We start from the raw sequence: 19,535 nt of genomic DNA on the forward strand, positions 1-19,535 counted from the left end.
CTATGGGCTCCCATTTCCAGAGGGGATTTTTAGTCAGTCAAATTGACTTGCTTACCTGGGCAGCACAAAGGGATTGAAATGAAGCAGCGAATCTAAGCTGAATGTGTTTGTAAAAGGCCAAGACCATTAAGACTGGAATAAAATAGATTGGTGGAGAGTGGAATCAGATCCCTGGGTATCAAGGATATTGAGTGGTTCTATCTTAAGTTACTGCATTAAAAAGCAGCAAAGAAACCACTACAAACCTCCAAAATGGAAGCGGTCTGGCATTAAACACAATTGAGTCTGGCATATTTGGGGGAAATCTAGGGTTTATTTTTAATATTTTCCTTTGTGGGTGGACTCAGTAAAGCTCTCAGTGTTGGAGGTTACATGTAACTATATTCATAATGAAAATGCTGTACAAGTGCAGTCTTTCACAGAAACAAAAAAAAAAATCCTGCATTAAAAATATAAATAATGGACTGTCACTATAGACTAAATAGATTTTGAGATGATAGGTCTTTTATTTTTGCAGTAATAGTAGAAAGTAAAAAAAGCCATTTTAAAAATCTGAAAATGTTTTTATGTTCAAATAACAAATATAAATTTCCAAACTGTTATCTCCGTATTTCTTAATGGTAAAGTATTCCCAGTTTTAAATCCAACAAATACCCATTTTCATTCTAGAATTAAGTTATGCTCTAAAGTAACAGCAACTGATAGAAGGAATTTATAGTGAAAACAGTGATTATTGATTCTTAATGCATAAAGGATTCATAATACAAACATCAGTGGCAAAAGATTTTTGTATTTTATTTTCATATTTATTTGGAAAGTATATAACTGCAATGGTTTATTTTTCTAAACTGAGAAGAAGTATAAAATGCTTTGGAATACTCTTAGCTAAAAAGGTAATAAGAATAATAAGTGCTTAGATTATTGGACAAAATGTGTTTTTCTTTAAGTAGAATACATCAAAATAATCAGTTTAGGATTTCTGAGCATGCCTACAATAGCTCAAGGATGTATACCTTCCAGCAACCGCAGCAAAACCAAAGCATCGCAAAAAACTCAGTGCTAATGATCAGAGATGAACAAAGATGGACAAACAAGCAAGAATGATCATCCTACAAAAGTAATCTGATTTCTACACGCGGCTTATTAGTAGTGCTGGCTAACTCCTAAATAGCCTTTTTAGGTATACATGAAATGCAATGAGAAATTTTACAGGGGAACAGATCAGCTTCCATTTCCCAAGCATTTAATTGTAAAAGAAATCACTGTAGGAATATAAGACTTTTAAACTTATAAAAATAACTCAGTGTTGCCCTTTTAAATTGTTTCCACTGACAACCGAAGTCATAGTGGCATTTGTTCATCCAGATCCCAGTACACACATGTATTCATAATGATACATCCCTCGAATGGCACAGTTCTTCTGTGGTTGCTACCTGTCAGCGCTTGTACTCAAGAACCTTGAATATCAGTGACTCACTAATGTTTTATGATATTTTACCTCACTTTATGGTAGTCATTTATGACAAGACCAGAATGACATAAACTGCCATAAAGCAAAGCAATGCAATCACACAAATGACCATAAATCAAGGTAGCAACAGAAAAAGGTCATAAAAGGAAAGAAAATTGGAGAAAACAACATTTGAGTTCAGATTCAGAAGTCTGGAGTTAGCAGCACCAAACTTCAGGACAGATGGATGTGAGCAGCAAGCAAATTCAGTGTTCCACTGATACTAATCATTTTGGGTGCGTGTGGATGCACTGACAGATTGATAGGTAGATGGGCTTTCATTACTTATAAGCCCGTTATGATGTACACAGAGTTTATTGCAACTGTGTGCATGGGCTTTTTTCCCCCCTATAAAGTTATCTTAGCTTTGCCCTACACCCTAAGCAATTCCCAATTCAGATGACCTTTTGAACAACTTTTCTATAATCTATATCTAGCTCTGTGTATTTATCTTTTTTTAATGAAAAATGTGTTCCTGTTAATCAGCTTGGCCACCTCTAAAAGGCTGGGATCGTGATGTGCTTTTCTTGGAAGCCTCTCTTTCTTTTTCTTGGGCTGGGAGAGAAGCTCCTAATCAGGAGGGGAGATTGGATGTCGAAAGGTGGTCAGATGGGGATCAGATAGAAACTTCACAGAGCTGAGAGGTTGTAGGTGGACTGAGTTGGATGGAAGCAGTAGTTTATTGCATGGTGGTCATGCTCATGGGGCTGTTTTATTGTGCTGTGGACAGGGACAAGGGGAGGACCAAATGACGTCAGGGAGGACAAGGAGCTCTGCACCCCCCCAGAATCAGCGCCTAATGGGGCAGCAGAAGCTGTATGCAATGAGGTATAACGGTACATATACCACACCTTAAAGTTATACTACCATAAAAATGAGAAACTGCTAGCAGTGGAGATAACAGCATTTATGAGGAGAATTTATGAGCTGCTCATGTGGTATAAATATATACAGTACACAAACACCAGTGGGGATAAATTCCACTGGACAACCCTGTTATTTTAACAGTAACCTTGAAAATATTATGTTATTTAACTGAAGAAAGTGTTAAAGGAACAATACATAATTTAATCTCCTTCTCTACCCTGTACAATTCATCTCTGTATTAGCAGCAGTGATGTTTTAAGGAGTATGTGCATTAAGATAAACACTGATAGTTAATTGCATTTATTTTAACATCTTCGTGCTTCCCTATCCACACTCTTTGTGCTTTCATCTTGTGTGCAAGCCTGTTTCTAACGGAACTGATGCGCTTTAAAAACTATGAAGACATATTTTTATCCCTAACCTTTATCTAAAACGTCTAATTCTTCCCCTGTTCTGCTTCTCTCTTTCCAAAGTCAGGTGCTTTCCCCTTTCATAGTATTACTTGCATTCACAACTGCCGTAACAATTTCTAGTAATTTTTTTTAATTCTTCCTCATCAAAGGACACCAGCTGTAGTAAATGGATATGACAGAAACGTAGCAGATAAGCAAAAAAAGAGAGGACTTGAGCTGAGAGATACTGAGCAAGTGCATTTGCAGTGAGCTGAGTTGGGATGCCAAGCCATCAAATTCAGAGATGCAGCAAAGTGATGAGTTCTTCTGGTCCTGCCCTGTGTCTCCACAGGACGTGGTGCTGAGGTACAGTTTGTTTCCCTTCTTGTCCCTCTGCAGGAGAAAATCTGGAATATTTGGGATCACTCCAACCCACATTTGAAAGATCCTTTTCATAGCCAAAAATAGTATCACCTGAGAGTCGCACACTGACAGTGAAGGAGGAGATATCAGCAGGCCAGAAACACGAAGGTGAAAGGAAAACATGGAAAAGTTGTTTGGTGTTTAGCAAAAGAGGTGGTAGTGCAGTGTCTAGCTACAGCATTTAATCCTTTCAGGACCTGATTTCCCTGTTACTTCCCTCTCTATGGCAGAAGATAGCATTTGGGGAATTAAAATGCCATGCCCTACACTTCAGAAGAAAAGTTGTTAGCCTTTCAGAATATTTTCAGATCAAATCTTGGGAGTTACTCACCAAGGCATAAATTCACTTTCTCTGACTGTACTCCTGCTGCCAAGAAAGTAAACTAGGACAAGTTAACAGAATGATCCAAGAGTAAAGAAAAAGCTGGTATCTTAATTTTTGATGCAGTCTATGTGTTCTCATTATTACGTTGTCTGTTTGTATTACTTTTGATTTATAATGTAATTGGGGAACTACAGAAATGTTAATGGGAAAGATACTGTTCTGAGTATGACAAAGTTGTTTACTAATTGTTGCCTTTAACTTCGGGTAATTTTGTAGTATTGAAATATTTAAAAACGTTTTATTTCTTTATTTTTAGGTTGTCATGAAAGTGTTGTTTAGCTTGAACTCTATTCTCAGATGAGCTGAGCTTTCTCCCCCTTTAAAACTAGGAAAATAGCGCAAATTAAAAATTTGCTACAGTAGGGTTCCATCTCAAACCTTTAGGCAAGCCCATTCATTTTGTTAAATATTTAGATGAGAAATTGTTGCTTGTGTATGTTTATTTATTTATTTTTACAACATCCACCGTGCCGCTCATTATCTTAGGGGAGATGGAGAATATTGCAATGATTATTAGTAAGCTTGGTAATGAGATTACTGAACCATTTGCAGTTGACTTTTTTGTGATGCATAATTACAGGGGTTTATTTACAGTGCCTTTAGAGGTTTTGGTTTTGTTTTTGCCTTTTAATGATTCACATTTATATGCTTTGTTCTTCATGTAAGGGATAAGATTCTATCGCTGGATGTTTTGCATTTCTCTCCTCCCTCACGCCCCTCACACCCCCCAATGAAATGAATGTGTGTTATACTTCAGTTGTAAGTAAGAAGCTCTTATTCAGTCAAGTGATCGTCATTCTGCAAGCTCTTATATACTTGAGTAATCTGACTGATATTAATTGCGAATACTCAGGTAAATAAGATTATTTGTGCATTTGTCCTAGATGACTTTTCCACTCTATGTTCAAGTCAATGGAGAGAGTCTCATCGACTCTTTTTGGCCTTGTCTGTCTCATAAATATGATATATTAATAGAAAACAGTAGAAAGGAAGAGCTGCTTTGCAGGTCTTAAATATCTTATAACTGTTTGGGGTCTGTTAAGGTTGATTACCGTATTGTCACATTTATTACTCACGTTCTTGACTGTTACCCACTTTGCTTCCCAAATAGCTGCGATTTCAGCAATTTCTGAAGCTTTTGGTGGAGGAGTCCTGATATGGGGGGGGGCGGGGAATCTAAGAGAAGTGGGGCAGTTACTGGGATCAGGAACAGGAAAACCCTTGGGGAGTAGAGAACTACGGAATAAAGTTGCCTTGCTTTTACACCTACTTGCTCTGAATCGCAGGCATCCTTTATTTCGAGATCCCACGGGTTATACATGTGAAAATACAGTATCTTTGTTTTCCTGTTGTCTCAAAGTCTTTTAACGTTCGTGAAAGGTCTCCCATTGACTCAGAGGGCTCTGTTTTATTGTGAGACAGTGAAACTTTAAAAAGCTCTTTTTGTCTGCTTGTTTTACCAGATTTATTTACAATAGGTTAGATTTTACATTCAGGCAGAAAGATGTGAAAATTTTATACACCCAACTTTAATCAGCTAAATAGGGCACAGGCAAAAGGTGGAAATGGGTGTTAATATGTGACATTAAAGTTATGGCACTAATCCTAACTATTATTCAGAAATCAGTAGGACATTTCAATTGTAAAATTGCAAGTTCTGAGCTTCTTTTCATGTTCAAAAGCAGATCTGCGTTGAACACTTGGAGTTTATATAAACCCATAGTTAACTTTAAAAATGTCTTAAAAGCAAAATTTATTTTTTCCTTCAGCAGCAACCAAGTCACTTCCTGTAAAAATCAAAAATCACACAACACATTGCAGTTTACTTGAAAAAAATTAAAATTTAGGGAAATAAAAGGGCAAGAAGATCCAGAATAATTGCATTTCCTTATGGAATAATAATAAAGCTAAAAATTTGTTTATTTTAGCTCAGGAAGTGTCTATTGACTGCTTCATTATACCAAGAGTAAAACTGCACTACAAAGGGATACATAACTTATTCAAGGTAATTTAAAGCCATATCCTGAACATACTGACTATAATAGAAATACTTTCTGCAACTTAAATGGATCAAGTCTATGGAGAGTCAGTGGAAGAGAAGGAAAATGATCACTCCTACTATTTAGCTTGCGTTCCAGCCATGAACTGTAATGCTGATGTCACGTATCGCAGAATTAAGAAAACAACATACCCCGTTATTTTTAACATGCAACATGTTCTTGCTTCCTTTGAGTGGAGGTTCATGTGAGCTAGTTCATAGGATTGCTGCATTCTGTTCCTTTTTCTCTAAAAGCATATTAATACTTTTGTGTGAAGTGCACGCAAGGCAGTGACAGCCACCATGTGTATACTTGATTTCTGCAGTACTGCATCACGAAGTGAGAGAAAACATCATTAGAATATACCCTTTCCTGGAAAGAAAATGGTCCAAAACTATATTGCACATCCAGGGTTAATTTTACTCTTTGAAATTACAGATTCAGCTAAACTGCCATCAACTCATTGTGATAACTTGTCACACTGTCGGAATTTAAGCACTGGCGATCTGCTGGGAGTAAACGTCCTTATGTACGCTGTCTAAAGGATGGCTACCCTGGGGTTTCTACCAAGCCTACATGATCATATATTGATGCTAGGCCTATTTATTTCAGTTGTTCTGAAGTACACTTAATCATCTTACTAAGGTGCCCTATGTGGTCCATAATTAATATTATACATCGACTTTGGAAGAAGGCTTTGGGGGGGATTTGGATGATCCAAAAGAAATATGGTAACTTCTCTATATTCGACAGAGAGTCTGTGTGGTGAAGATTGAGCTCCTCCATTTAGAAAGATGAGGAACGATGAGAATGTTTCTTTTTCACCCCTTGCCCCTAACGCTTATATTATTCCCTCAGTTTAAACACCGGTCCAGTGCTAATTTTTGCCAAAAGTGAAAGAGAGAGTGAAAAATCATTAATTCAATTTCTCACTGTTTTGCCTCTGGTGATTGCTGTCACTTCAGGTAATAGCTTGTCTCTGGTTCTGACCCAATTCTTAAACCAGTCTTTCCGTACTCAACCAATTAATCTAATGGTTCATTAATTGCAAACATCTGAAATCATTAGAACCTGATTGAGCACAAAAGCATCAAATCCTGTGAAGCTGTGACTGCTTAGCCAGCAAATGGTCTCATTGCAAAGGAATGTCAATGTTTATAGTAAATGTAACCTAAACTAGGGTGTTCATTGACATATCCCTCCATTTGTATACAACGGCTCTGACATCTATCAGTTCAAGAGTGCATGATTTATCCACTGCTATATCCTGGAACTGACAAGCCAAAGATTACAGCTTAACCTACATGAAAGCAGAGGCTGTATGTATTCCTAAAATAAATATTTAGTAACTGACAAGCTCTGGTTAATATTAATTCCTGATAGAAAGCAGTCAATTTAAGCTTACTTCATGCCAAAATCTATTTGTATTTTGTAAATCATTTTTCATTAATATAGTCTAGAGAATCTCAAGAAAATATGTAAGTGGGGAAGGGTTGCTGTATCAGTTTCATTTCATATATTGCACGTCTGCATTAAAGACAACCTTCCATGGGCCCATAAAGTGGGGCAGACCAGGGAAAGGACACACAGGAACAGTACTCTGATGGTAACCATGAAATAGAGACTTTTAATTAAGTTAATTTAGTGTGTGTGAAAGATGCTAAGTTTGCCATTCTGGAACATGAAGCCTTCTGTTTATCCATAGGGGACACGGCACAGGTAGTACTAAACTTCACTGCCAAACTGCATCATGGATTCCTCTGTCTCCTTGATGGGGTCTGGCTTTGATTTTTCTTTTTTTCTTCATTTGTTTTTAGAGGCTACTAATTGTTCTACCGATAGATAAATAGGGAAAGAGATGAAAATTTCCATTAAACCATTTCTAAGCTTTGGCATTTTCCTAAATGTTTCTGTCTTGCTGCTCTTATGACAACTGCCTTCCTACAGAGTCTAGTCCGGGGCCAACAGTTAGCGCTCTCTTCAGCATGGATAATGTAAGGGGGAAATTGTATTTTCCTGTTGAACACATGCTTTGATAAATGTCTTCATAAAAAGAGAAAAACTTAGTGGACTGTTTAGTTTATCGTTGCAAATAAGAATATGAGCATAATGCAGATACGGGCTCATCCTACCTATGCCCAGGACACATACAAATCCTCTCTGAGTCGATGGATAACTGTGTAGCCATAGCACAGAACTGGTAAATACTGATGGAAAAAGGCTTCACACCACGCAAGAACGGCTACTTGGCCTCAAACAGGAACAGATCTCCTATTTGTATAACATTTGCTATCTTTTTCTCTTTTACACAATGCATGTATACACACACAGCTTCATCCCACAGTATTCAGCACTCTCACCTCTCCATGTGTGCATTCAGAATGCCCCTACTTCTCAGGTTCATTTTTCTAGCCGAGCCTGTACTTTGAGAGATTGCTTCTGATCTTTCAGTTAATTCTGTACTTGATTTCTTCTTACATATGTCCTTAAACGAAGATTAACTGCAATTCTGCTAAGTTGGTGATGTAGCAAAGGTGAGCACTGTGTGTTCATCAGACAGACAGGATAAGATTGTGAATATACTTGCCTAGGTCTGGACTTGTGATCTTCAAATGTTCTCTAACATAAACACATGTGTGTATTCATCGCTATGCTTCTCTAAACCCTCAGTAAGCAGAAGGGAACAGGGCTGGGTCTGTTCTTCCCAAACCGTGGTCCTTGCAGCCATAGTAAGCAGCCCACATAGTCGTATTCAGCTGTTTTTTGAAATACTCCTGTTTAAAAGATTGATAATAAGGCTGCATAGTGATATTCAAAGGGCTTAAATAGCTGTCCATTCAAGGAGCTTCTACCCCTGCACTTAACAGGGGCGACGGCTTGGAGAGGCTACCAGAGAGCAGCTAGAGAGCAAGGATTGAAAGATAATCAGGGAAGGAGCTAGCTCTGTGCTTCTGGCAATAGATGAGCGGTATCAGTAGCCCTAATGATCCAGGGCAGCGGCCTGAGGAAGTCCTTGGAGTGTGGTTTCCTTTATCACTTTTACTGGACTGCCCTTTGGGAATGAGTTATGATCTGATGGTTTGATCTTTTGTATTGTGTATGGGGTTATTGCACCTTTTAGTTCCTGACAACAGTAGTAAAGCTGCCAAGTATTACTTGAAGTGTGGGAATGTTTATAAGAACTCAGCAAAGGAGAGTGCCTAGTATTCAGAGTGCTAACAGTACAAGAAACATTATCAAATATCTAGCAGAATGGTGTGCTGTGGTGCTTGCTGCAATACCTTGCTTTGAAATGACCTTTTCCAGCTGGTGGAATAAGCCTTTATCAGAATGCAAGGGTCAGTAGCAATGTAAATACCGAATACCACAATTCCAGGGTATCTCTATGCTTACATTTGAGGAGAAGTGCATGTGTTTTTAAATATACATGTATGTTCACATCTGCTGTAAAATTATTTCAGACGAAATCCCAAAACGTGTTTGCTCTGAACATTAAATGGAGTGACATTAATAGTTTTTTGACAATGTTCTAACGGAATCATAGTTCAAAATATTCAGGGAAAACATTACACTCCCCCATCATTAAGGTGAATTTTGTTTGCATGCTCTTTTCCCAGAATACTGATGTTAATTTTTGCTTAACTTTAGTCTTACAAGGTATGAAGCAATTTAACAGACTCTGTAACCTTTCATTAAAGTTCAGTGCAGTACTTAAGCGTGTTGGGTGCATTAATTGTTAGCTGACAGCTATTATTTCTGTGAAACCCTTTTGTAGTAAAATTTCTGCTTGATGGATTGGATTTTACAAAATTTGCATTTCACTGAGCCAGAGTCAACTGGTACTTAGAGCTATGGTAGATATTTAAATAAGAAAACAGTAATTCTTTAAACTATTGTTAAATATCTAATAAAACCATGAAACTTATTTAAGATTAACTCTTTATTATGGAGTTCATATCCCTGAAGTATTAGTTTTGACATATCACTATAACAAAACTGGCTTCTAATATAGATAGGACTAAATGTCTACACCCAGTGTCCTGAGTGCTGGCACAAAGCTGGCATGAAGACTGCTGAGCTCTATACTTTTAAACGCAAGGGAAAACCCAAGAAAGTCAGCAGACAGGAAGGTTTGTGTGTTTTCCTAAACCTCTGTTTCAGAGATGGAGTCAGATACATATATTTCCTACTCAGGATGCTATTAGATGGTGTAATGCATGGTGAGCGATTCTCTGAGGTGCCGGCGAGCGTGGAATTTCTCAGATAGTAAACTCTGAAGACTTTAATGGATTAACATAGTTTTCCTGGCTACTGACTTTGCAATGACCCTTGCGTCTAGCAGACTAAACTACCATCAGCACTACAACAGTGAGAAGAATAATAGAGCATCAGTGGTTAGCAGCAGTGTTTAACTAGGTGGGGTTCAGCACTGTGGTAGTACTGGCATGGAGGAGACGGTGGGAAAGGAGCAGAAAAAAATATCAAATCTCTGAGGCTGAGAAGGAAGAAGAGTTGACAGTGATAAAAGAGGGGTAAATCACTTTGGAAAGAACACGAAAGTTTTGTGGTTTAGCTAGTTGGTTACAAGCTGCTCCAGAAAAGATAGCAGAATAGCAGTCAGAGTTTGTGGTAAAAAAAAAAAAAAAAAAGAAAAAAAAAAAGAAAAAAAAAAGAAAAAAAAAGAGGCAAAGCTTGAACACATACAGCATATGAGAACATTAGACCTATTTGCTTGAAGGTATCCAGCTGAACATGTTGGCCTAGAGTGGAGATGCAGGGAGGGAAGAATGATCAAGAAAGAGGACCCCTTGAGGAAACCAAATTGCCCAACAAAGAGGATGTGCTGAGGGAGCAATTATAATAAGATGTGACTGAGAGAAGCAAGATATTACAAAGTTTCTCACAACCAGAGCACTAAAAAATTCTAAATGGAGAAGACAACCAATTGACACAGAGATGAAAGACTACGAAGAGTAAGGGTGGAGCACTAGCCTATGATCTGTGTTCTTGTGTATATGCTGATTTTATCAATGATACACCATTATTAGGATCAGTTGAACTGTTTTTTTTTTTTTTAATGTACATGTCTGTGCATCCTATCTGATCACAGCTCCACCTGTGCCATCATCCTTCCTGGGTGCTGATTTCTTATACTTATTTAGCAAAACGTTGTGGAATAGAAATCTAGGAATATGTTTCTGAAAAGGATCATGAGCATAAATATACAAGTAACAGCACAGATATTTCATTAATTTTTATTACTGAATAATTAAAAATGTAACACTATTGGTGTTTGGTAATGACAGTATAAACTCATAATTCTTTGATTATGTTAAAGATCTGAAAAAAAAGTTGAGTCATGCCTACCTATCACTAAATCAATTATGTGCTATAATTCGGTAAAATTAGCTGACTTTAACCACTAATCTTAGATGCCTTATTAAATACATAAGAGTAGCAAGAAATGACTTAGATCATCAGTATTATCTCATCAACAGTGGAAAGAGAATGTTACTTCCTTCCATATACTAGAAATCTGATGAGGAAAGGAGAAAAACAGAGAGAAAAGTGAGTTACTTAATTATTCAAGAGGGAATTTCCTCTTCAGCAAATTCCCCTCTCAGCTCAGCCAAATGCTGTCATTACACGGCTTCTAATTTTAGGTAGAATTTGGATAGAAGGTCAGAATTTTTAACAATAAAACTGCAGAGTCTATGTTACAGATAATGGTCAAGTATTTTTGCTTCTTTATTAATTCAGGGGTCTGCCATAAGTATCATACGGTAAGACTCCATACACCCAAGTTCTTTGCATGTTCTCTTTACAGTTTCATTTTTATGCTCAAGAAGACATAAAGGAGAAGTAAGTCAATAATGCTGCAATTTTAGTGATAGTCTTTGAAGACCCACCCCACTGTCCTTTTCATAGGTTATTCCCATGAGTCCATTATCCCACAGGTACCTTGCATCTGTCACTGGATGGGAATGAGCCCCTTGGGTTGAATTAGATCAATACCTTGACCTTCAAGAAGATCCTTTGTTTGTATCAAGTAGGCAATGAAAAAAACATTAAATGAAAAAATAGCATATTCGTCACGTGTAAGATACAGAAGAAACATATGCTAAGTTTAGGCACTGCTTAGTAAATAGATACAGTTTATGGTGTAGAAAACATGGGAATCTGAGTAATTGTCATTCAGATTGCTTATGACCTCTTGGACATTTGTGAGATAGAGGGTTAAATCTGTCACATTTGCACTTTGCACTGACGTTATCCATATGTGGAGAGTGATTTTCCAAGATGTAGTATCAGTTAGCAAAAATGAAAAGAAAAAGAAAGCAGACCTCATCTAGGGAAGCTTCATTACTGGGTGTGGCAGAAGAGAAAAAGGTGAAAGACCTACAAAGAGATCATGTGAAACAGAGCAATGCAGCTTGAGAGATCAATTTTAGGTTTGTTTAAAGCAGAAAATTAGCCATATTTTCATAAGGGAATTGTCATGATTGTGTCCTAATGCTTTCAAAATTAAGCATTCCCGAAGGCAATGAAGGCTGGGGAAAATATTTCAGTGGCAGCATTATGCTTAGAAAATTAGAAAATGGCCAGCCATACACTCGAAAGATATGAAATAAGTTGGCTGGTCATCTGTGTGCTTCTATGTGGGTCAAAGTAAGCATACCTACTACAAAGAGAATGCTCTTGGGATGTGCAAAACACCTTGTTGCATGGTCATGTTACCCTGGCACTGCACTGGAGGTATTACAATGGACTGCTCAGGAAACATGAAAAAATGTGAGCAGAAAAGTTTGCATGCCATTTGTTTGGTTTTGTGAAAATTGGATTTTGATGAAAAAGTTTTGAGCAATTCTCTAAATGAAAAAAATAGGTCTTAAAAATTTCTGTTGAAAAGAAATTAAATCTATTCTGGGAATGTAATAAGAATGGACTACAGGGATGCTTGTGACAACATGGTAATTCAGCCAGCTGCTTTGAAAATAAAGTAGTTAAAGGAAAAACATACCCAGTTTACAGTCTCCTATCTTGATAGACAGAGATATATTTTATTTCTTAGTATAACACAGGGTTCCAAATAAACTAGCTTCTTGCTCACATGGCATTTCTATATCAGAAAATCTGTATTTTACTCTACCTCATTTGTAAATTAGGTAGGTAGATGCAAAATCCATGATCCAAGCTTTGTGGCCATTTTTCCTGCAAAAAGATGCTTGAGTAAAATTTATGTCATTAAATTCAAAAGTCATATTTGAAAAATCTATCTTAGTTACCTTTCCTTTTTGAGTTCTTTAAAAAATCTGAATGATACTTCTTGCATGTTGTTTCAATTCTTTTATTCCAATCTTTTTGCTTGAGACACTATTCTTCTCTTTTTTTTATGTGAAGGTGATTTTTGCATTTAAGCTTTTTATTGCAACAGTGAATCTTAAGCATGTCAACTGCAGATGTAGCAAGCAACATCTCTGATACAGCCAAAAAGAATTTTTGGTGGAAAGACATATTTGGCCCAGAGTGGGATCTTCAGCTTTGGTAACAAACCTGACTGTTGCTTGCTTTACAGCAACTAGGTCACAGCATTCTTGATGGTTAGTATCATTCCTCTTTCTTCCCCTCAAGAAGAAAAGCCAAAGAAAGTCCCAAGGGAAACTCTCTTAGTCTCGTACGGGGCATACCCAGACTTTTTTGTGTTTTAGTGGGACTTATATCTGCAGATTTTGTACCAGCAAAATTATTTTAAATACAAATTAGTACTTCTTAGACCTTTAACCATATAAATGGCACTAGCAATCTGAAGGTGTAGAGATTTGTTAGGAAAAAAAAGTCATCTTGATTTTACCATCGTTAAGTTGCAGATGTAGATGTCTGGACGTAAGAGACCACAGAGGAAAGCTGCCTTCCTGGAAAGGTTGACACATGCTGAGTTGGGGAGCTACACTTTAAGATGCGACTTTAGTGCTGGTATAATTTGAGCTGAGTTGTAAGTGATGCTACTTGCTTTAAACAGTCCTGCATATGTTTATTTTACCTTTGACATAAATGAATTGTTTGTCTGCACTTTTGTCCCTTCTGAGTAATGTTTTTCTGATAATCACATGTAGACGATAAAGGGAACCAAGCTGAGGCACCACCATTAGGTAGTCGTCATACGACTTCCTAATGCGTCAGTGTGGATAAGCTAATGAGAATCAAATCAGAGTTTTATTGGGCAGTGGTTTTGGTATAGCATGACTATAGAGTCTGTTCTGCTGCGACAGGATGGAACTAAATCCTCCTTCCCTAATCTTAACTAGAGATGACCAAAATGTTCCAACTTTAACTTGTTTCAGTATAAAATTTTCTGAGAAAGGGTGGAGAAAGAGTAAGAAGACTTCATTAAATGTGAGAAGTTTCTTAAAAGCAAAACAGCAAAAAAGGAAACATTTCAAATTTTCCCTGCTAATTTTTAATCAATCTCAAATTCAAAAGACAGCTTGCATTCTTCATTGACAAACAGTAAGCCACTCCGAGAGTGTAATCATACTAAAATTCACAGCTAGGATAATGTACAACTGGAACTCTATCAAGCCTCTGTCTTGAGGAACTGAGGTATGCCTTGGAGGAATGCATTAGATGCTATGGTTAATTAACTAATTTACTCAATCAAGTTTAACAGTAGTTTTAACTTTAATGGCACCATTATGTTTTAATATGAAAATAACAGGCTGTATTCCTAGCATTCCCTGCAGTCCGCCTCCTCTCTACCATCCACTTCACAATTTGATTTTGATTTGTGAAGTCTTAAACCTGCTTATAATGTCAAGCGCATGTAATACAATATGTCTAGTGAACATTATACATGCCCACCTTACAAACAGAGTTGCTTGAAGTCATAGCTCCTGACAGATAGTGTGCATTCTTTAAGAATCATTGAGTTTGCATGCGTCCTTCAGGAATGTTACATGTGTAAATATAAGTAAGCTAATTTTAAGTGCGTTTGAGTGATTTTCTCAAAGAAGATCTGGAGTCCCTGCTGCTTAGCAGAATTCCCTGTCTCATGCTCCTACTTTCTCTTGGGCAGTGCGTTGCAACAGCTGTGTCCTATTAGGCTGCAAGTAGAAAATGAAGCAAAGAGAAAGGTAGTTCAATCTGTACTCCTCAGTTTGCTGAAGGAAGACACTTCTCTCTGCTTAAAAATGACAGTCATGAACCCTTTAAGTGTTCCTGTCCCCCTGGTAAAATCCATTCCTGCTGCAGTCTCCCCAAAACATTTTTTGTGACGTTTTCTACTTTATGCAATATAAACATTCTATGGATTCCTTGAATTTCAGGTCTTAATATTCTTAGATGACCAACTACTCCTTTACTCTCTGTGTCTTATTTTTGTCTGATCTAATTAATATTAAACACTAAATTAAACATGACTCAGAAAATCTTACTCCCCAGTATGCCACTGCAACAGTTTCCAGTCGCAGCCCATCAGCAATAAGTTGTTTATACTCGTGTGGGAGGACTTGTACCCAAAGCTGGCAACAAGAGAAAATTGTTGCCTTATTGCTAGAATAATTTATTGAGATATTGAAAATGTACCTTCAAGTTGTGTCAGGCCAAGAATCTATAGCTCTCCTTGTCAATGGGTTGCTGTGGGTAAAACAGAAAAAGTCTCATTTTGGGGTTGTTTTTTTGAGAGTAAACCCCTTCAAAATACGGTTCCTGCGTACGGAGGTGAACCAGAACATGGTGACCAGGTATACCAATACTTGGCCTATGAAGTGTAAACCCCATGGTGCTTAAACAAGATCCAGGCATCTGGCTTCATGGCTATCAAAGTTAAAAAGACTCTGTTCCTGCCTGGCAGCAAATATTTAGATGCTAAGTCGACACATAGTCTCCCTTGTAAAATCTAGTGCCCAGGCTGTACTGCTGACAGAGCAGAGGCAGACCCACGTGCACCACTGCAGCCCGGCTCGTGCCCGTGGTCCCCATGTGGGTCACACCAATGAGGCTGGGACGTTGGTTGGAAGAAGCAGCCACAAAAGATTGCAGGTGACAGAGCAAAAGCTTGCTGCTGGATACCCACTTCCAATTTATAATAGATTTAATCTGATTCTGGAAAGGGTCAGTAAATCATTGCTAAACAGTTATATGCAATTTTATTGAGAATTTTTACTGTCATAGATACAAAGGCCATACTTTAGAGATTAACTAGGAAAAGTTTTACAAGACAGTGGAGATAATGAATCACAAATTCTGTAAGGGTGAACCTCCCATGCTGAATCAAAGTACAGCTGTCTCATATTTGCTCTGTGTGCATTTTGCTACCAGTAATTTTGTCATCAATTTTCATATTTTGTTTAAACATATTTGTCTTTTGGACAAGATAGGTCATATTTCATACATTTGATGAATTTTCTCCTTGGTCCAGTTTTACAGGATTTGCACTTAATTAATTGCACAACCTTTAATTCGACAGACTGTTTTTAATGGCTGTGTAGTTTCAAATGCGTATACACAGAGGAATTTCAAAAAGTAATTGTTTTTATGTCACTACCATTGAAAGTTGCAATTATTAAAATACACAGATAATGGCACAGAATTTCTTAGCTGCTTATACTAAATAATGCACGTGCTTTTTTACGTATATTTTCAGGGTTTTCTGTGGAAGCTGGGGTATCCCCTCCGTACAGCAATGATCGTACACAACCCCTGCAACTTGGTGCAAATGTACAGTTCCAACTCACAAAAGCATTGGCAAATTTTGCACATATACTTTTGGAAATATGAGCCTTTATTTCATTGTTTTTGCAGGAATTATACTGCCATTTCATTAATATTTGTTGATGGAACTATTTGACCGGGCATTGGCTGGAAGTGCTGTGCTTTAAAGTGCTAAACAAATTTCATACTTCCAAATCTTACAAAAGCTTAGCGAAGGGAAGACCACCTTTTACTAGAAGAGCTGAACACTGACAGTTGTGGCGCTTTTAAAAGCTTCTTTAGTTCTCAGCAGACGCGCAGAAGAGGGCTACCTCACCCGTCCAGACAGCACACTGGCTGGAAATGTGCCCATCACATCTGTTTGTCAAGCCACCAGGCTTTTCCATGCCTGGTAAAAGGCAGACAGGAAGGAGTAGGCAAAGGTCAATCCTTGTCAGTTCTTTGTAAATGTAATTGTACTGGCAGTTTGCAAGGCGCTTGCTCGTTCCCTAGCAACTTTGTGTATGTGGGGAAGAGTTAAATACATATTTCTCAGTGTGTTGCTTTTCCACTAATTTTGGCAATACGATGATTTTTTTTATTTTATTTTATTTATTGGCCTTTGTGTATATTTGGAGGTTTGTGTGCATAAGCTGCAAACTCCCATAAGCAATTGTGCAAGCCTTTGAAAAGAAATCCGTTACCAAGGACTGACTGACTTCTGAGTTGGAGTATAATCATGGTAATTAATCTAGATTCTGACTTCTTTTGTTACGTGGCTCTGAACAAATGCAATCTGTGATACAAATTCATCACAGACTCTGTTTTTCATACTGGTAGTGCTGAGTTGCAATCAGAATCTGACCCAATATCATTGAGTGCTTTGAGGGATCTTTTACGGTGAGGACTATTAGATGGGGAATTTTTAAAGTATATATGTCACAAATGACTTCTACTAATGACAGACATAAGAACAGTGACTTTAATACGGATTTTTGTTTAGAGGGAATGAATTTAGGGATTAAGCCGAGGCATACAACTCCAGTCTAATTTCTAGAAGTTGTTTCTACTTACACAAAGGATGAATTAAACTCATTTATCTTATTGAAGCCTGAGACAAAACGCTGGGGCTCACGTGTGCTGCTGATGTGGACTGGCACAGTTCCATTGACCGCAGAGCGAGTAGGCCCAGGGTGTGTGCGAGGTGCTGAGGGAGATGTTCCTACAAAGGACTGATTGATATTTGTAAAACTGGTGCACACAGTCCCATCCACCGGATGGGAATGGCCGGTAGACAACCTTCCAGTCCCGCTGCGCTTGCAGTGGGCACGGGCTCTCGGGTGCAGGTTTTAGGGATCAGATAGGGCTCGCTAAGAAGAAAGTCTGTCCCTTGAAAAACCTGTCCCTATGAAAAGTGTCACCTATGCAATGTGGAGACCGGTATGAAGAGTGACCGTGATTAACCACATATGCAGCATGATAAACACACACGGTGCGAGAAATATAGTGAGATTCTGCTTGATCTTCTATTTCTGTTGCATTAACCTGGCTAAAGAGCAGCTAAGCACAGCGCAGTTTTTAAGTGTAATTATTTTATCTGCTAAGTCATGGGTTGTTTCCTTTTCAGTAGCTAACATACCTTTTCACTTCATTTGCCAATGGAGTCACAACACTTCCACAACACTTAATGGTAATATCGAAGCAGACAAAATGCATCCAGAATGCTGTGGTAGTCCATATTGTTTTAATATAACAGACCAAATTTCCTGATGTTGTTCCTTTGACTTCAGTATAGTTACACTAGCAGAGAATTTGTTCCAGTGAGTTTTAGAGTGTTACTGACTCACAGTAATTTATCACTATACAAGTCTGCTCGCTTAACTGATAGAACCTGCAAAGATGGGCACGGCGGTTTAAATTGCTCGTTCTCTTGGTGCAGGTAGCAATAACTCTTTGTTCACCATTACGTACAGTTTTCTGCTCATCTGTAGATCTTGAAATGGTTTATAAATTTAGGGTGAGACTGTACCTATTAAGGTAATTGGACAGTTTAGGACTCCCACACAGGTCCGCTGAAGTATTCTGCTGCGTAGGGGGAATGGGTTGTACCCTTGCTCCAAATCATTGTGCAGCCATTGCCTTCCCACGGTGGGCTGTTCTGCGCAGGACGGGGAAGGGGAGTGGGTGCTCACCCTGCCCGGCCTCTGCTGCCTGGTCCTGCCGGCAGCCGGGCTCAGCCCTGCGGTGCCATGGATGCTCTGCACAAGCACAGCGCTGCAGAAACCCTGCCCAGGCCCCCATGAAAGTTTCAGGTAATCTTACCTCTAGGGGTGTTTTTTTTCTTCTCTCTCCTTTTTTTTCTGAACCCTGGGAATGAAAAGAAAAATGGAAGTTGCTAAGGTGGGAGGGGGAAATTTTACAGGCCTGCTTTCATCTCTTCAAGAACTCAGAATAGTCTGTTCCAGAAAGAAAGCAAGGGACCAAGATGCTCGAGGATGGATTTTCAAATATCTTCATCCTCCTTTCTAGGAACACAATTGCACATTTGGATTATGTACACAGGGAGATAACAGGCATGTGTCTGAAGGTGGGAACTCAGAGTACCAGAACTGGGTAATGTGATTTTTTAGTAAGAAGGCTAGGCAGTCTGATGCCTTCAGCTGACTTCCAGCATTAAATACACCTTTCAAATTGCCGGCACTTTCCACAGCTGTTTAAAATGTAATCACAAAAGATCTGACTCACATGGGTTCATGGAAACAGAGCAGCTCCTGGCTCCAAACTTCACAAACTCTGACAGCAGAGCACATCCCTGTAACCCTCCAGGATCAGCAACGCGGACTGAAGGGTCTGCTCCTAGCAGAGGGCACTGGCCTCAGGTAGAGGCACCGTTTGCTCTTTTTCATTCCTTGTAATGATTTACAACAACTTCATACTACCACAGTAGAAAGAGTCACAAAGAAGGAGTTAGAATTCAGCCTGTGTCCTGGTGAGTTTCTCATCTTTGTTCATTGCAGATGTTAAGTCATTTTGAGATGCAAGTCATTTCTTTGAAAAAGCTTTCTTTGGGGCTGAACTATAATGGCAGGAAATTAGCTGTTAATCCCATCTTTTCTTGGACAGACTAGACATGCATAATAAACTCCCCCTTTCCTCCTCCTTGCTCGCCCAGTGATTCAGTTTGACCTGAAAGAAAACATTTTCTTCCAAGAAAGACAATGTTTATGAGG

Source organism: Gavia stellata, chromosome 20 (genome assembly GCF_030936135.1).
Source record: "Gavia stellata isolate bGavSte3 chromosome 20, bGavSte3.hap2, whole genome shotgun sequence".
NCBI classification, from domain to species: Eukaryota; Metazoa; Chordata; class Aves; order Gaviiformes; family Gaviidae; genus Gavia; species Gavia stellata.